This window comes from Nannospalax galili, unplaced genomic scaffold (assembly GCF_000622305.1).
Source record: "Nannospalax galili isolate Female #2095 unplaced genomic scaffold, S.galili_v1.0 scaffold875, whole genome shotgun sequence".
NCBI classification, from domain to species: domain Eukaryota; kingdom Metazoa; phylum Chordata; class Mammalia; order Rodentia; family Spalacidae; genus Nannospalax; species Nannospalax galili.
Window position 1 is genome coordinate 41568 of NW_008337059.1, and position 18191 is coordinate 59758.

The window sequence follows — 18191 nt, forward strand, 5'->3', positions numbered from 1 at the left end:
CTGGGGAATGAGGAGGCACTGGTAGAGTCTCAGCATGTGGAGATTAAAAGGTTCTGGAGACCGGCGGTTGCAGGCGGATGTGCATGTACCTATTGCAGTTGAACTGCACACTTGCAAATGGTTCAAATGATGCATTCATGTTGTGTATTTTACCATGATTTTTAAAAAGTGAAGGAATTAGGAAACAGTGTAGCTAATGAAATGTCTGAAATCAAGGCTTACCTACTGAGTGTGCATTAAGGCTTCTGTGTTCTTTTGAATCCGCTAAGTAGATCTGCAAAGATCCAGGCAACATGGCCAAGCAAAGTGCCCCTGATCATTAATGTGCAGAGACCGCCCGGGCTTCTGAGAGACAGCCTCTGGTTCATGTATTCTGTGACTCCTTTTAAATTCTCAAAGCTGTCCTGGGAGACTTGGCTGGGGGTAGGAGTGGGTACCGGGAGGAGACGCGGGGGGATGCACGCCTGAGATCCTAATACTTGGAAGGTGGAGGAAGAAGGATCAGAAGTTCAAAAAAAGAGAAAACCGGGAAAGCTGCCCCAGGGTGGTAGAGAAGACGGCGGCCGGGATTTTGACTAGGCGGCGGCGGTGGCGCTGGGTGAGGGAGGCGCCCCGTGCCTCAGTTTCCCCGTGTGGGCCCTGGAAGCACCGCCCTCTGACGTGGCCGGGAGGGCCAGGCGGCCGCCAGGGGGCGCGAGGCGTATCGGGGCGGGCGGGGGCGGAAGCGACACGGGAGGGAGGAAGGCGGGGCGGTGTGAGGAGTCACCCGGGATCCGGCCGTGCCGAGGGAGGTGACGGCGGCCCGCCGGGCGGTTGCAGGCGGAGACGCGGAGGGAACGCCGAGCGGGCGGCGGAGAGCAGGTCAGGGCATCGGGGGGGCTGGGACAGGCGGGCGGGAAGCGCGGGGCCTGCCCCGCCCCGTCCCCCTCTCTGCGTGGCCGCCTGGGGTTGGGGCGCATCGGGGCCTCGCACCGCCGCGGGGGTCCCCGGAGCCAGACGAGCGCTTGGCTGGGGGTGTCAGCCGGGCTCTGTCCCTGCACCGCCCTGCCTCCTGGCGGAATCTGAGAGCTGGAGGAGTTCAGCACTAGGATGCGAGGTCACGCAGCGGGTGGGCATGCGGGGCGGTGATGTCAGGGAGACCGGGATGGATGGCTTCCCAAGTCAGAGTCGGAGCTGGGTAGCTGGAGACGCAGCTTTCCTTTGGTGGACTTTTGCGGGTACCCACGGACACCTGTGCTGCTCCTGCCCGCAGGTCCTCGTGTCCCCCAAGCATCCCTTGGTGTCAGAGGATGGTGCCGCCTGTCACTCGAATAAGGAGATATTGGGATGACCAAACAGGCCAGGGTCTGATGTCTATTAAGAGCTATGAAGAATGCTTGGGGTATAGGGTTACATTTCACAAAACCAAACCAACACGAAAAGTAATAACTCTCGTTCTGTAACTTGCCTTTAGGGCTGTTTCAGTCATTCCTTTACAGTAATAGGTGCATCTCATGGAACTTGGTGAGTGATGCTGTGGTATGTGGCAAGTGGGTGCACACACTTTGGGTTCCACTTTATGTAGCTGAGTTACAAGGTTAAGAGCAGAACTGATTAATCTGTAGTAGAATTTTTCAAGACAGGTATTTGTAGCACACTGACTTAATTTCTCAGTCAGTGCTGCATTTATTAAAATCTCTTACAGCAGGAGTCAAGCTATGTGAGCAAGTTAGTGTAGCCCTCAGTACCTATTTTTTTCCTAAACTATTGAACTGCATCTCTATGGCCAGCTTCCATCTCTAAAATTTTTTAATTCACACATTAACTTGAAACAGGTCACTCCTGGTGAGAGCAAAAAAGTTCTGAGACAAAAAGAATTAATTCACAGTGTGTAGCAGATCTTCAAGTTCATTTTTAGTCCCAACTCCCAGTCACATCAGAATTGGGCTAAAGTAAATGAAACAGGACTTTCCACATTACTGATATTCTGTGCTAATTTCACTGGAATTCAGAGACTACATCGGCATGTTTGCTGTGTAGTGAAGAAGAATTAAGTCTTGCCTGGGAATGTGTGCTGGGCTGTGTCACAGATAACTTTTCAAATAAGCTGAAAACATTCTGACTCAGAAAATGTGATAAGATAACTCTTATACAGTGTTCATATTTTGTATGGTTTTTGGCTGACATTGATAATAATCTTTACAGACTATCCAAATATATATGAGTTGTTTGTCTTTTAGCCACAAAGGAGGGCCTTGCCATCATCTTCTTTCTACCCATCTCCCTTCTGGCTCTTCTCTTCTCTGAGTGCCTCCTTTACCTGCAAAGACCCTTTCATGTCCCTCTGTGATCGACTCTGCAGTAGAACGTCTCCTTGGGAAGCACTGATTGAACTTACCCTACCTTTTCTCTTACAGGGTAAGTCCTGGTTCTTGAATTGCCAATTAGCATCTTAAAAACTAAGGATAGGTATTCATCTTTAGAACATAGACTCTGTGGGGTCGAGGAACAGAGTCAAGTGGACCAGGTTCAGATTTTTAGCCTCTTCTGTGCCTGAAAATTATAATACAGGATGTCCCCAGAGCAAGAGAACTTATTCCCTCTGCCTCGTAAGGACACCCTTTTTGCATGGTGCATAGCAAAGCTTCAAATTCATTATTATTCCCAAGCTTCTGGATCATTTTGATCTTCATGGGGCTAAAATAAGCGAAAAGTAATATTTTAAGCTACAGATCATTTCATTTTCAATTTGGGGGGACATCTTTTTAAATGAGAGAAGTACAATTAAAACAATACAAATGGCGGCTTTCCTACCTATCACCAGGTACCAAGCTTCACTTATTTTCCAGGTTTATTCTGTCATTTTTAAAGCCAATTTAACTTGTTATTATTACAAGTTTATCTCCTATGAAATTCTCAGGCATGTTTATGATTGTTATTGTTTTTGCTAAAACATCCTTAAAATTCTCAAACATTCTGTATCAGTGAATATGGAGTCATTTTTTATTATACCCAGCCGATGACAACATTTGAATGAACCAATTTTCAAAACTGGATAACTCATTCTTGTCAGGAGTTTACTATGAGATACTCTCTTGGGGCTGTAGAGATGGCTCAGGGGTTAAGAGTACCTGCTGTGCTTCCAGAGGACCCGGGTTCTGTTCTCAGTTACCCACATGGTGGCTCACAACTGTCCATGTAACTCCAGTTCCAGGGGATCTGCTGCCCATTTCTGGCCTCCTGTGGGCATTGCATGACACAGGTACACTTACATATATGCAGGAAAAACACTCATACACATAAAGTAAAAATAAATAAATCAGAAAAGAAAAATAGCCTCTTGCCTAGAAGACAGATCTAAAGTAGCAGCTGTAAACCAGCAGCTCTGTAATGAAAGAGCTGTTAAATGGACTGAAGTCTTACCATTTGATTAGGTACTTTACCCTTGGTGCTAAAAAATGCAGCCCAGGAGGTAAAGTAGATAGAGTAGCCAAAGTGTGTTATTTCAGTTTTTGGATTTGTAAGTTTTTTCTTCTGGCTGAAAGATGTGACTACCAAGAACTGTGCAGCATCGTAAGGTATCATGTAAGGAGTTTGTGTCTGAGGGATGTATGCTGATCCCGACTCCATCCATTCATTTGTTCAGCAAATGTTTTTTGAGCACCTTTATGAGCCAGGCACTGTCATAGGAGCAGGGGGCAGAGGCCTCTTGGAATAGATATTCTAGTGGGATGGGGGCAGAGCAAATATGAATAGCTAGATCTAATGATCATAATGCAATGGAAGACCTAAGCCACGGGAATAGGAAACTGTGTGTGCTTTTGTGTGTGGAGAGGGGGTACTCTTTATAAGGAGTGATACACAAAGGCCTCTGCTGAGATATCTTTTGAGCTAAGACTTAAGGGAACTAAGGGAAAGAGTAGAAGGCAGAGGAGGCAAAAGTTCCCAGCCCTGATGTAGAACTGTGGTTGGTAGGCAGGAGGGGTGACGAGGTCACAGTGGCCAGCCAGTGTGGTTGTGGGTGATGGCACAGTGGCATCAGATTAAGAGATGGTGGGAGCAGGAAAGGGCACGGTAGCATGGGCTATTGTGAAAAGTTGACTTTGACTCTGAGTAAGGGGGAAGCCTTTAGAGAGCTTTGAACAGAGAAACTCATGGTGGTAAGTGTTTGAAAAGATGGGCTGGACAACAGCACACAAGAGCATAGTTGGAGACCTTCCTTTTCGTATTAGTTATGTGACCCTGAACTAGAATCTCTGGGCCGCCATTTCCTCATCCACAGGATAACCAGGTCCCCTTTAGCTCAAGAATTTTAAGGTTTCAGGTGATGTGGAATATTTTTACAGGCAGGGAAGACTGTGTAAGAAGAATTCTAAAAGTAAAAACTTCAGATGGTCCAAAAACCTGACACTAACCTACTTGGAGCCAAATCACCCCAAATCCAGAAATACTGTTAGGCCTTTTCAGCCAGGGCACCAGAACCAAAACTGTTCTGTAAATACTCTCTGCTGATCCTGTTCATACTTTGCTGATCCCTGCATTTACCCTTCCTGCTTGAAAAAGGGTGAAAAGCTGTTCCTCATCAGCAGAGCTGACAGCCAGAGTGACTTTTGTTATTAAGAAAAATTGGAACTTTTGAGAAACAGTCCTAACTTTCCTCGGCCATAGATCACCAGAGTTATTTTATTATAACACAGGCTGAAAGATTTCTTGGGTTTTCAGTTCTCTTATTCCATTCCCACTACCCTTATACCCCTGCATGCTTTTTCTAATGCATTTCATGTGGGATTTGTCTGAGTTGGATCTCGCAAGGTGGGAGTGTTTGCTTCATATATTTTAATTTATGCTGCTGTAGTTTATCTTTCCCCTTTCTTTTTGGGGGGTCTTTTTGAGATGGGAGTCTCCCTGTAGCCCCAGCTGGCCTGAAACTCACTAGGTAGACCAGGCTGGCCTTGAATTCACAGAGATCCTCCTGCCTCTGCCTCCCAAGTGCACCACCTGCGTGTCCACTTGTAAAATTGTATATTTCTGTGGGCTATACACTTAGAAGGACACTATTGAGTTACAGGTTTTCATATACTGAAATTGATGAAACAGGAGCAGATTCACCTCCTGATTGACTGTACCCATCTCTGTCCCTACAGAAGTATCTGTGGGTTCCTGTTTCCTCACGTCCCACCAACATTCAGCTTTGCATACTTTTCCTGACTTCATAAGTGCAAAGTGCTGTCTTGATATTTTCATTGGTGTTTTTGTTATTACTAGAAAATTTGAGCATCTCTTAGACACAACTTCTGTAGTTCTTTCTTATCGCTGCTTTTCTATATTGGAATCCATGTCTGCTTTGTTGCTGTCACTGGCAGGCAGAAGCGATTCTGTGATGTAGATACTCCTTGGCCCACCTTAGACTTTGGAGATAACTTTTCATTTGCTCATCTATTGCTTCTTCATTTGTTATTCTTTGGTCAAGAAAAATCCTTAATTTTTATTTTATCAAATAAATTCTTTGACCTAGGTTTATGCATTTTAAGTTTGTTTTTATATATATATATAAAAAACCACTGGAGAGATGGCTCAGCGGTTAAGAACACTGGTTGTTCTTGCAGAAGACCCAGGTTCAAATCCCAGCACCCACATGGCAGCTAACAACCCTCCGTAACTCCAGTCCCAGTGGATCCGACAGCCTCTTCTGTCCTCCGTGGGTGTTGCACGACACGGGTACACTTACCTACATGCAGGCAATGCACAAATACAAATAAAAATAAAAATAATAAATAAAACTAAAAAAAATTCTTCATTTCTAGGTCATATCTGTGACTTTAATTTATGGAGACAATCCATGTTGCATTCTGGCCTATGTTATTTTCCTCTATTTGATGAACAGTTTTTCTCTAACGTCCCCCAGCAAGAGCAAGAGAACCAGAAGAAAAATTCGTGCCTTTCTCTACTGAGTCGCACTGTCCCCTTCTCCCTTTCTCCCTTGTGATTTCCATGGTTACACTGGTCTGTAACTAGGCTTATTTTGTTCCATTTGTCTATAGCTTTTGCTCCATATTTTTATTGATATTTTTATTGCTTTGATTTTTATGACAGTGATTTTGTCACTATGTTGTCAAAATCATAACAAGTCATTCATTTTAAGTTTGCATAATTCTTCCTGGACCACATTTTATTTGTCCATATAAAATCTGGAGTAAATTCATTAAGTTATTAAAAATTATTTTTCTGAATTTTTATTGGGATTTTATTAAACATTTTAAACTTATTTATTTGTTTGTTTATTTTTGGCCTTTTTGAATCAGGGTTTCCCTGTAGCCCCAGCTGGCCTAGAACTCACTATGTAGACAAGGCTGGACTTGAACTCACAGAGATCCCCCTGCTTCTGCCTCCCAAGTGCTGGGATTAAAGGTATGTTCCACCACACCCGGCTTGGGTTTATAGTAAATTTATAAATTATTTTGAATGGGCTTGACATCTTTTTGATGTTAACATGTTCCACCCAAAAGCATGTGAAAGTTTTTTCCATTTATTTAGCTTATTTTTTCTAGCATTTTTTTAAAGCTTGGAAATAGGTTAAAATTAACAGAGGAGTTCTAAGAATAGTACAAAGAACTCCTGAATCTTTCTTACCCAGAATCACCAGATGTTTGCCTCTTGCCGTACTTGCTGTACATTTCTATTTGTGTTCCCACCAATTCATACTTCATGATCTCATTTTTAAAGATTTTAATTTTTATTTATGTGTATGAGTGTTTTGCCTGCATGTATGTATGTGTGAACCACATGCATGCGGTGCCATGGAAGCTTAAAGAGGGTGTTGGATCACCTGGAACTGGAGTTATTGATAGTTGTGAGCTGCCGTGTGGGTACTGGGAACCGAGCCTGGGTCCTCTGCAAGAGCAGCCAGTACTCTTAACTGCTGAGCCAGGTTTCCATTCCCATCACCTCATTTGAAGTCCTTTATTAAAGCTTCTTTTTATCAGTGTTGGGGTCAAACTCAAGGCCTTGCACATGTTAGGCAAGTGCTGTGCCACTGAGCTACATCCTCAGTTACTTTATTAGACCTTCAGAATTCTTCCATAAAGGGTCGGAAGGGCATTTTTGGTTAATTTCTAAATACTTCATAATTTTGATCCCATTGTGAATCTTATTTCTTTTTATTGTTTTCTAGTTTGTTATTAATAGTTTAAGATGCTCAGTATAGCTCTTTCTCTCGTTCTTTACACCAGCTATTTAAATTTTGACTCCACTGTTGTAAAACAGAATGTAAAGTCCCATGAATGTATTTCCTTACAAAAACTTGTAAAAATTTTTATCAGGAGAGAATATCTATTCATTTAATTTCAAATTTTGGCCTGCTTTATAATTTTACCAAGTATACAAATTTAGGAAGTTATTATTTCTCAGTTCTGTATTTTCTGGAAAATAATTTTGTTGGCGTTCAATATATTATGTATTACCAATATTTTGTGGAAATTTAAAGAATTTCATCAGAATTAGGATTGAAATGTATTTTGAGTGACACAATTTGAATATTAATGCTATTAATTTAATCACAGTCAAACTTTATAAATTCTGATCACAGAATGAGGTGCCTTCAAATGTCCCTGCTATGTGCCATGCAGCATCTGGCCATCAGCAAAACTGCAGTGACTGCCTAACCAAGTCAGTTGACACATTTAAAGGCCAAATAATAATAATAATATGAAATAAACTAAATCCTGACTCTCAAGGCCGATGTCATGAATAAGCTTATATCAGCATTGGGATTACAGATTATTCTAAGTTGATTTTACATGCAGCAGCTTTGCTTTGCTGTGTTATTCAAATAATTTGTCTTCTAGTTTTTTTCTCATAGAATTGTATCCTTTGAAAACTGGTAGTTTTGTTGCTTCTTTCCCGTCCTTATACCCTGTTTCTTTTTCCTTCCTATGACATTGGCCAGGACTATGTCAAAATAGTTGCTAGAGGGGGGTCCTTGCCAAATTTAAGAGCATGAGTCTGAATTTTTCCTGTTTTCTATAGCATTTGCTTGGGGATTTGTGTGTATCCTTTAGCAAAGGAAGGTATTTTCTGTTTGTAGTTTACTGAGTGTTTTCATCATTACTTGCTGTTAAGCCTTATGGAAAACTTTTCAGGATTTGCCCTCCAGGAAGTAAGATGGCTTGAATCAGGATGCAAGCCCCAATCCTAAACCTTACGCTGAGGTTGTTACAGACAGAACATAAATAAGTGTCATCAGTATTGACTACATATATCAACGTATGGTCAAATCCCAAGATTCTAATATAAGTTTATTTCACAGTGAGGACAGGTTTTTCCTTCTGCTGTTTAGAGTCAGAATTTAAATAACTAATGTAAAGGGGAGTCATGTTCAGCGTTACAACTGTAGTAGTCAGTAAGATATGCAACATTATAGACTCCTCACTCTGGGTCAGTTTCTAGTCCAGGTGTAAATTTTTTTTTCCCAGGTGTAAATTTCACTAGCATATATTTCAAGAACTGCTGAGGTTGTCCAGCAGGTAGACCAAAGATTGATCTTCAGTGACAGTAGCTGTTAGCTGGTAGTTGCTGGGCAATCGAGTCCCATTGTTATCTCTTTCTTTGGACCAGGTATTTATGGAAACTGTTTTCAACAGAAAAATTTCAAAATATAGAAAGCACATCTGTAAATCCTGCCTTTTGGCACCAACCTGTTAAACTGTTTTTTATTTCTGATCTTGTGATGGAGGAGTGAATGCACTTAAAATTGCACTCTGTACTCAGATCCCTCCTTGTTTAATCTTTCTTTGGTCCTGTGGGAAGGAGCAGGGGTGGGGATGGGGGTGGGTTAATAAGATATGATTAGTTTATGGACATGCGGAGTAGTTTGCTGGTTACAAGGGAGCCTCTGTGCCCAGAGTCATTGTGGGAACGTGGAGTAGTTGTGGTCCAGATCCCAGTAGACTTGAGTCCCAGCATCAGCTTCAGGAGGGAGAGGTCCACTTGATGTCCTTTTGCTGCAGTTCAGTCCTTCATTCTTCTTCCTTTGTTAGATCACACTTCCGACTTTCACAAAATAAATGCAATAAAGAAAATAGATACTTCATTTCTTTTTAAAAAATATTTTATTTATTATTTTTATTTTATGTGTATGAGTTGTATTGCCTGCATGTATGTGAATGCACCCGTGTTGTGCAATGCTGTGGAGGTCAGAAAAGGGCTTCGGATTCCTCTGGAGTTAAGGACAGTTCATAGCCGCCATGTGGGTCCTGGGAATCAAACCCAGGTCCTCTGCAAGAGCAGTCAGTGCTCTAACTGCTGAGCCATCTCTCCAGCCCCCAGACATTTAATTTCTTTGAAAACAGGGTCTCATTATGTAGTCTTGGTTAGCCTGGAATTTGCTGTATAGGCCAGGTAGTGTTGAACTTGGAGGCACCCTCCTGCCTCAATCCTTCCTCCCCCAATGCTGGAATTACAGATATGCAGCACCACACCTGTTTTTTAATTTTCTTTTGACCCTGAAATCAATCCCAACACAACGATTTTGTTTCCCTAATTACTGTTTGCCTTATGGTGTGTCTGCCTATGAACACTGTATATAAATAGCAGGAAGTGACAGAATTCCCAAGCTGACATTCCTATCAGCGGGCAAGTTCAGTTCCATGCAGCTGCCCTTCCTCCTCATACGCCATCCCTTTATCCTGATTTGCTTGTGTGTTTGTTTTCTTTTTGTTTTACCACTTGCACTTTTGAAAGTGCAGTTGTCTGCCTTACTCTTCCCTTAAAGAGAAAGTTCTACAAAGACTAGAATCTCTTGTTTTTCACTGATATATCCCAAGCACCTCCAGTGGTGTGTCCCTACAAATGAACCCATGCAAGGCACTTTGGGATGCAGAGACCAGAAACCTAAGGGGATGTGCTATGAGGAAAGAACATTCTCTCAGCCTCCTTCTGTGTAGTGGGATGGAGCAGTGGGATCCCATTTGCTCCTTGACGTGAGCAGAGCCAAGCACAACCATCGGTGCGGAACCGAGCTGCGCTTTCCTGGAAGCAGAGTGAGGATGCTGTGCCTACAGCCGCATGCAGAGTAGGGCCCATGAGAGAATGGTCAGTGCTGATGCTCCTGCCATGGGTTCTGGGTCCTACACACACTGGGCATTGTTTTCATGAGATGATTCTCTTAGCATAAATGAGCCTGCCCCATCAGCAGAAAAAGTTGCAATGGATGTGCCGAGTAGTGCTTAACTCCCCAGCCTCGTACCCCACCGCCTCCCCTTTCTAGTTCGTTCTTTCCTCCCATCCCTGGCAATGTGGACACTTTTTTGCCTTTTCTGTTGTTTCTGAACAATAAGTAGTGTTCTGGATCTAGTTCAGAGTTGTAGTGGTAAGTGGTTATGCCTCATGATGCCTGATAGCAGGTCAACAGTACCGTATAGGATATTAAATAGAGAGTTGCCACAGATACATGCAATGCTGTCCTCAAGGCCAGTGCCACAGAGTCTGTGTGTCCTATAGAGGCCTTCACTTGACTCGTGCCTAAAGTACTGCTTTTGCTTATTGCCCTAGTTCTCAGTGCTGGTGGTTGGTTATTCCCTGTCTCCCTCAGGTCTTAGCTCTACTGCCCTCAAGTCTGCTCCAAATCCAGTTCTGTACACTCACCTACGTCTGTGTTCTCTTTCCACTCCAGTCACACAGGTTTCTTTCTTCTGTACAGCAGCAAAGCCAGCAATAAGTCTCTTATTAATCCTAGTTATGAATATCTGTTCTTTCCATCTTACTGGGTTTTACTTACAGTCCAAGTTTAAGTGAAAGGAAGCTAGGCCTGGTGGTGGTGCACACCTGTACACTTTCGAGGCAGGAGGATTTCAAGTTCAAGGCCAGCTTCAGCTACATACATAGGAAGACCTTATCCCCCCAAAAGAAAGATATAAATAATACAATAACAGCAGCGAGTGTGTTAGCCAGTCGCCATAAATGTCCCAGCTCATTTCATCTTTAGGGTGGTTTCTTGTGGAAGATGACGCCATAGGCCTCATTTGAATGTGTGGAAGCTCCTATACACATTGGTAAAACCTGCAGTAAAGTTCTATTGCTGCCTGTTACAGAACTCTGCCCGTCAGACTCGGGTCTGTCTGTTTCCAAAGACCCTGCTCTTTACCATACTGGGCTGAGGCAGACAAGTGCCTGAGGACAGAGAGTGGCCTGCACAGCTGGTATTTGCCGAGGCTTGTCCTTCTTTCAGGGTGCAGCACTGCTAGTTGCAAGGGGTGGAACCGTTCCGGGAACTCCTGTTTGGGCTGAGCAGGAGCAGCTGCAGGCAGAAACAGGCAGCACCTCAGAAAGGAAAAGGTCTGAAACTCTCCATCCAGCAGCATTATTTGCCTTTCAACCCTTTTCATAATAAAGTTTCAGACTTGCAGGAATGAATGAATGGTTGATGTCAGTGTCTGTGCACCCGGCACTCAGGATCTCTAAGCAGAGCTGATTATGCACTCCACCTCTTTGTTCTTTTGTAGACCTGATTCTAATGAGTTTTAAGAAATTGGATTCCCTTTTATTTACATATGAAAACAGTACTGGTATTGTCACCTAAAAATAATTTCTTCATATAATCAAGAGTCTAGTCAAGGTTGGAGGATGTAGCTCAGACAGTAGAGTTCGTGCCTACCATGCAAAAAGCCCTGTTTTGATCCCTAGCACTATATAAACTGAGTATGGTGGTTCTTGACTGAAATCCCAGCACTCTGGAGGTGGAGACAGGAGGACCCAAAGTTCAAGGCCATCCTTGGCCATATAGCAAGTTTAGGCCAGCCTGAGGTATACAAGACCCTATCTGAAAAGAAAAAAGTGTCAAATTTTCCCCTCTCTCTTCTTTTTCTTTGGATAGAGTCTTGCTCTGTAGTCTAGGCTAGCCTCAAACTTATGGCAGTCCTCCTGTCTTAGCTTTCTAAGTTCTAGAATTACAGGTGTCCACCATCATTTTTAATTAATAATTAATTAATTAACTAATTAGTTACTTAATCTGCATGTGGTTTGTGAATGTGGGTACAGGCTCAAGTGTACCATGGTACATATGTGGGGATCAGAGGACAGCCTTCAGATTTGGTCCTTGCCTTTCCACCTTGTTTGAGATTTCTTTGCTACTATGTGGGCCAGACTCCCTGGCCCACCAGTTTCTGGAGTCTCCTGTTTGCTCCTCCTACCTTCCTGGGGGAGGTGCTCACATTACCAGTGCTTGTGGGACTGCATCCAGCTTTTATGTGAATTTTGGGGATCTGAACTCAGGTCATCAGGCTTGTGCCATCTGAATGAACCAGCCCCTAATCCTATCATTAAAAAAAAAAATTCATTAAAGAAATCAGATCCAAGAAAATTATATGTGTTGCATTTAATGTTTCTTAAGTAGCCTTTAATTTGTTTGTTCTAAGTTTAAATTTAAAATGTTTGCTTATAGTTTCTTTGTTAAGGAAACTGGTCATTTTTTCTATAGTTTCCACACTCTGGATTTTTTGCAGGGCTTGATTGACGCAGTTTCACTGTTGTCTCTGTAGTGAGTTAGCTTTTCATTTACCCTTTAATCCGGCTACTGCAAGAGGTTCCAAATTACTCAGGCACCTATAAATAGAATTCACTGGCCCACGTAGTTTGTTCTCATCAGAACTCATTTCTGAGCAGCCTTCCAAAGTATTCCAGGTGTCACAGAGTGACATTATCTCCAGCAGACCATCTCTGTTTAAACATAGGAATGCTTTGGCAGAAATTTGGCAAGGCAAAGTTTTCGTGTTCTTTAGAGGTAGGGGAGAGGGTGCCTAGAAGTACGCTGGACGGTGCTTGTTGCTTTAAGGATTGCTGGGGCTCAGTGCCAAAACCTTGGGATATTATTGTCTTACGATTTAGATCTGCTTATCAGGAAGCATCTGAGAATCCCTAGAGGGTCAGGTAAGAGGAGAGTAAGTTTACACTGGAACCTGCTATGGCCCTGGTTTCTTGAATAGCTGGAAGGATTGTATGTGATACTGTGTCACAGAAGGTTCTGAACCCCAGGTTTTCAGTGCCCTTTGTTCTTGCTACCAGTGTCTAGATATTGTTTAGTAATTACAGTATTGGGATCACTATGAACACCAAGAATGCAGAGTGGTTTTATTTCTCTTTTGGCTGCATTTGCCTATTCATCGACTCTGATGGTTCTATGGGGTAGCCAACCAACATTAGAGTAAAAGGGATGAAGACTGTTGAAGTTTGAAGCTATGTTTGGATTTGTTTTATGATTAAAAGTTTGTAAGAATAGAGCATCTCAATGTCAGTATTTTCATCCATGTTTTAAAGCCAAATGGTTAATAAACTATGGCATAGAAAGACAAAGATATTCAATGAATTTGTTATAGCCCTACTTACAGTTTTATTATGGATGCTGGTCATTTAAATAAGGCTCGCTTTGATTAAAACAGTCATTAACAATAAATCATGGGACTGATTTATTGAGAGGGCTCATTGGGTGAAAACACTTGCAGGCAAGCCTGATGACCAGAGTTCGATTCCTGAGACCCACATGATGGGAGGAGAGAACTGATCACTAGTTATCCTCTGATCTCCACACATGCGCGCGTGGCACACACACACACACACACACACACAAATAATATTAAAACACCCAGTAAATAAACAAAAATCTTCCAAGTGATTTAATAGGTATGCTCAGGCTTTATTCTTATATTCCATAGGTAAAATTAAAATTTTATCAATAGACTCTTCTTGTGACTTGAAAGGCTTAAAATTAAAATGTAATTACTATTTGTAATTAAAGTGTTAATCCATGGTGACCTGCTGTCTTAACTGGTTGTTCCTCTTTGCAGCGACCAGTGAAAAATAAAAAATAAACACTTCAGGTGGGCATGGTGGTACATGCCTGTAATCACAGGACTTGGAAGACTGAGGCAGGAAGATAACAAGTTTGAGGCCATTCTGGACTACATAATGAGTTCTAGGCCAGCCTGGGCTATACAGTGTGAGACACGATCTTAAAATACTTAGAAATCAAAAATACAAAAAAAAAAAATCCAAAGTCGTACTCCATATTCATGCCTAAGTATGGGTAGCGACAACACATACAGAAGACATTAGACTTAGACAGCAGTCTACGGTAGCTCACCAGTATGTGTATGATAGTGTTGCACCATGTAATTCATATGTAGTGAGAACAGCTGTTCTGTTTCAGTTCTCCATCTGGGCTGTTTTCCCCATAGGCAGAGAGAGAAGCAGGTGCAAAGGCATTTGTGGCTTTGCAGAGAGCTAACTACTGATGTGGTGTTTAGGTGAGGTTAGAGATGAGGGTGTATGGTTAGGAGGAGGGTGTCAGGAATGAATACAAACCTGTGGGCAGAGAACAGATCTTAAGCTTTGTCTGATCTGCAGAGAATTTTATTGCTTGAGTGGTGGATGGAAGAACTTAGGTGTAGAGATGTATGAGGTTTTGGTTTTCAAAGGTATCCCTAGCCTGGTGTGGCAGCACATGCCTTTGATCACAGCACTTGGGAGGCAGAGGCAGGTAGATCTCTGGTCTACAGAGTGAGTTCCAGGCTCAACTTGGGCTACAAGATTTTTGTCTCAAAAAAATAAATAAACAAAGGTATTCCTAGCTGCCTGGTGGAAAACAAGGCAGAGAGAGGTGAAGTTTTTGGGTAGCATGCAGGAATCTATTGCAGAAGATTCTTAGAAAAGATGGAGCAAGTCATAGATGAATGTGCTTAAAGGAGTTAACAACAGAGCCAAAAAGTACAGGACTTTTTTTTAAGAGAAGTAAATAAATTAATTTCATATCCTCCTTTTATCTCCAGAAGGTATTTGGCAAAGGTTTTCTTGGACCCATATGTGAGCCCTCCTTTGCGGATTACTGCCAAACCTGTGCTGGCCCATTGTGGATACATAGCTCATTTACAGCTTAGAGACACATGTTGATTCCTCTTTCCTTATGACCAGTAACCACAGAGAAGTTAAGTTTCTCTCCCTTCTCAACAACACAGTAGCAGTTTTGAGAAGTGAGCTCTGTCTGGAATTACTTGCTGCCTTATCTGTATTATTTGTGTTGTAATTGGTCTGGGTGATGCTAGCTCTTCTTGTCCTCCTCCACCATCATGGCTGTCATGACTGTCCATACAGCTAACATTTTCCTAGTACCTGCCATTTGTCAGGACGTGTTCTAGATGTTTACCCGCATTATCAGATTTAATCCTCATCACACACTGTGAAGTAGATTACTATTAAATTTCTAGATGAGAAAACTAAGATTCAGAGGGGTTTTCAAGTGACTTGCCCAAGGTCACATAGTTTGACAAATGGTGGAGTCAGAAATTGAAACTAGGGCTGGGGCTGGGGCTGGGTTGGTAGAGTGCTTGCCTAGCACACAGGAAACCCTGGGTTTGATCCCTAGCACCACATTACTTATGCCAGGCAGGCATGGTGGCACATGCCAGCAATCCCAGCATTTAGGAGGTAGAGGCAGGTGGAGCAGGAATTCAGGGCCATCTTTGGCTATGTAGTGAGTTCTCCAGCCTGAGACACAGGAGACCTGTCTAAATCACACATGTATGTACACATACTAAAACAAAAAAAAAAAAGAGGGGGCTGGAGAGATAGCTCAGCGGTTAAGAGCACTGACTTCTCTTGCAGAGGACCCGGGTTCAATTCCCAGCATCCACATGGTGGCTACGAGCTGTCCTTAATTCCAGTTCCAGGGGAGTCTGAAGCCCTCTTCTGACCTGCGGCATTGCATGACATGGGTGCACTCACATAAAAAAAACACTCATACACATAAAATAAAAATAATAAAATATTTTTTTAAAAAGAAAAAGAAAAAAGAAATTGAAACTAGTGCTCTCCAACTTAAGAGTCTGAGATTCTGTAATTTTTTTTTTTCTTGGTCTTTTTGCGACTGGGTCTCCCTGTAGCCCCAGCTGGCCTGGAACTCACTATGTAGACCAGGCTGGCTCAATCTCACAGACCTCCACCTGCCTCTGCCTCCAGAGTGCTAGGATTAAAGGCATGTGCCACACCCCCAGCTTCAAGACTCATTTTTTTTTTTTTTTAATTTAGATAACCACATACTGGGCTGAAGAGATGGCTCAGTGGTTAAGAGCACTGGCTGCTCTTCCAGAGGACCCAGGTTCAGTTCCCAACACACACATGGTGGCCAACAACTGTCTATAACTTCAGTTCCAGGGGAGGGGATTCAATGCCCTGTTCTACCCTCTATGGGCATTGCATGCCACTGGTGCACTTACATATATGCAGGCAATATACTCATACACATAAAATAAAAATAAATAAAATATTAAAAAAGCTAACCATATACTATAAAAACCACCTCTTAGCCAGGTGTGGTGGCGCACACCTTTAATCCCAGCATTCAAGAGACAGAGGCAGGTGGACCTCTGTGAGTTCGAGGCCAGCCTGGTCTACATAGTGAATTCGAGGCCAGCTGGGGCTACCAGGAGACCCTGTCTCAAAAACACCAAAAACAAAACAAAACAAAAAAACCCCACCTCTTTAAAAGTCTATGAGTTGGTGGCTTTCAGTGTATTCACAAACTTGTGTAAGCATCACCACTATTCCAAACATTTTCGTCACCAGAAGGAATCCAGCACTCATTAGCAGTCATTCCCTATTTCCCCTTCCCTAGGACTTTTTGTTTTATCTGAAAGATTTGTTTGGGGCTAGAGCAAAGACTCAGTGGTTTAGACCACTTGCTGCTCTTACAGAGGACCCTGGTTCAGTTCCCAGCACCCACATGGCAGCTAACAACTGTCCTTAACTCCAGTTCTAGGGGATCTGATGCTCTCTTCTAGTCTCTATGAGCATTGCACACATGGGTGCACTGGCATACATGCACAAAAACACACACATAAAAAATAAATCTAAAATTTTCTTTATTTGATTTTAGGTGTATATGTATGTGCCTGGGTATATGTATGTGTACCACAAGTGAGCAGGTGCCTGGGGAAGCCAGAAGAGGGTGTCAGATCCCTTGGAACTGGACCTAAAAGTGGTTGTAAGCTGCCTCATGTGGGTATGGGGGCTGAACCCAGGTCCTCTTCAAGAGCAACAGGTGCACTTAACTGCTGAGCCATCTCTCCAGCCCCAAGACCTTTCCTATTAAAATCTACTAAGATCCTAGCGCTATGAAAAAGATTTTGAGAGTATCACTTCACAGTTCACGCTCTTTAGTGAAGATGATTGTGGTAATGGCAGTTGATGCTGTGTAGTACTCTATGTAAGGTACTGCTCTAAGTGCTTCACATATATTAACTCTTATGTCACCACCACCTATGAGCAGGTTCTGTTATTAAACTCATCTTGCATAGGAGAAGACACAGAGAAGTTAGCGGCTTGTTTTAAACCCTGTAACTCCATTTAGGGAAGGAGATGGGTTATAGATCCAGCAGGTTTGGCTCTGTATCTGTAGTCTGTGCCCTAAACTGATCATTTCTATTTGAAAATGAGATGAGGGCACAACCACAAAAGACCTCATATTTGTTAGTCCATTGACTTGCAGTGTCCTGAAGGGGCAAATCGGTGTTGAAAAGAGAATAGTGTTTGCCTGGGGCCAGTGGGAAGCTGAGTGGGAAGTAGGAAGTGACAGCTAATGGAGGTGGAATTTCTTTATGAGGTGTTGAAATGTTCTACAGTTGATGTGTGGTGATGGTCACTCAACTCTGAATCTGTTGGAACCCATTGTACTCTACATGGGTGAACTCTGGTATGTGAATTGTCTTAATCAGTCTGCTTTTAAAAAAATGACCTGACTGGGTATGGTGGTGCACTTCTTCAATTCCAGCACTCAGGAATCAGAGTCAGGTGATCTCTTGTGAGTTTAAGGCCAGCTGGTCTATATAGCAAGTTCCAAACCAGCAAGGGCTATATAGTAGGACCCTGTCTCAAAAAAAAAAAAAAAACCTGAATAAAAACAATAACAGGAATAATGGTTTTCCTTAGAATATCTTTTCATCTGAGGAAAAAAAATCTATATATACATATAGACACGTATGCTTTTTCCCTTTGTTTGAGGTGTTCGGTCACTTTTTGTGTGTGTGTGTTTTCTCCCTGTAGCCCCAGCTGGCCTGGAACTCATACCAGGCTGGCCTCCATCTTACAGAGATTTGCCTGCCTCTGTCTCTCAAGTGCTGGGATTAAAATCATGCGCCACGACATTGGTTTGGTCAATCACTTTAAACCAA

The 18191-nt window shown here is 42.7% G+C and overlaps 1 protein-coding gene across 1 annotated transcript in view; it reads left to right on the forward strand.

Moving 5' to 3' along the window:
• The first annotated feature begins 740 nt into the window (after window positions 1-740).
• The window catches only part of Dnmbp (dynamin binding protein), a 115469-nt gene continuing 98018 nt past the window's right edge, over window positions 741-18191 (forward strand). Inside the window, exon 1 of the mRNA XM_029563011.1 lies at window positions 741-861. The gene's annotated coding sequence lies outside the window, so the exon portion shown is untranslated. The remainder of the gene's footprint in view (window positions 862-18191) is intronic.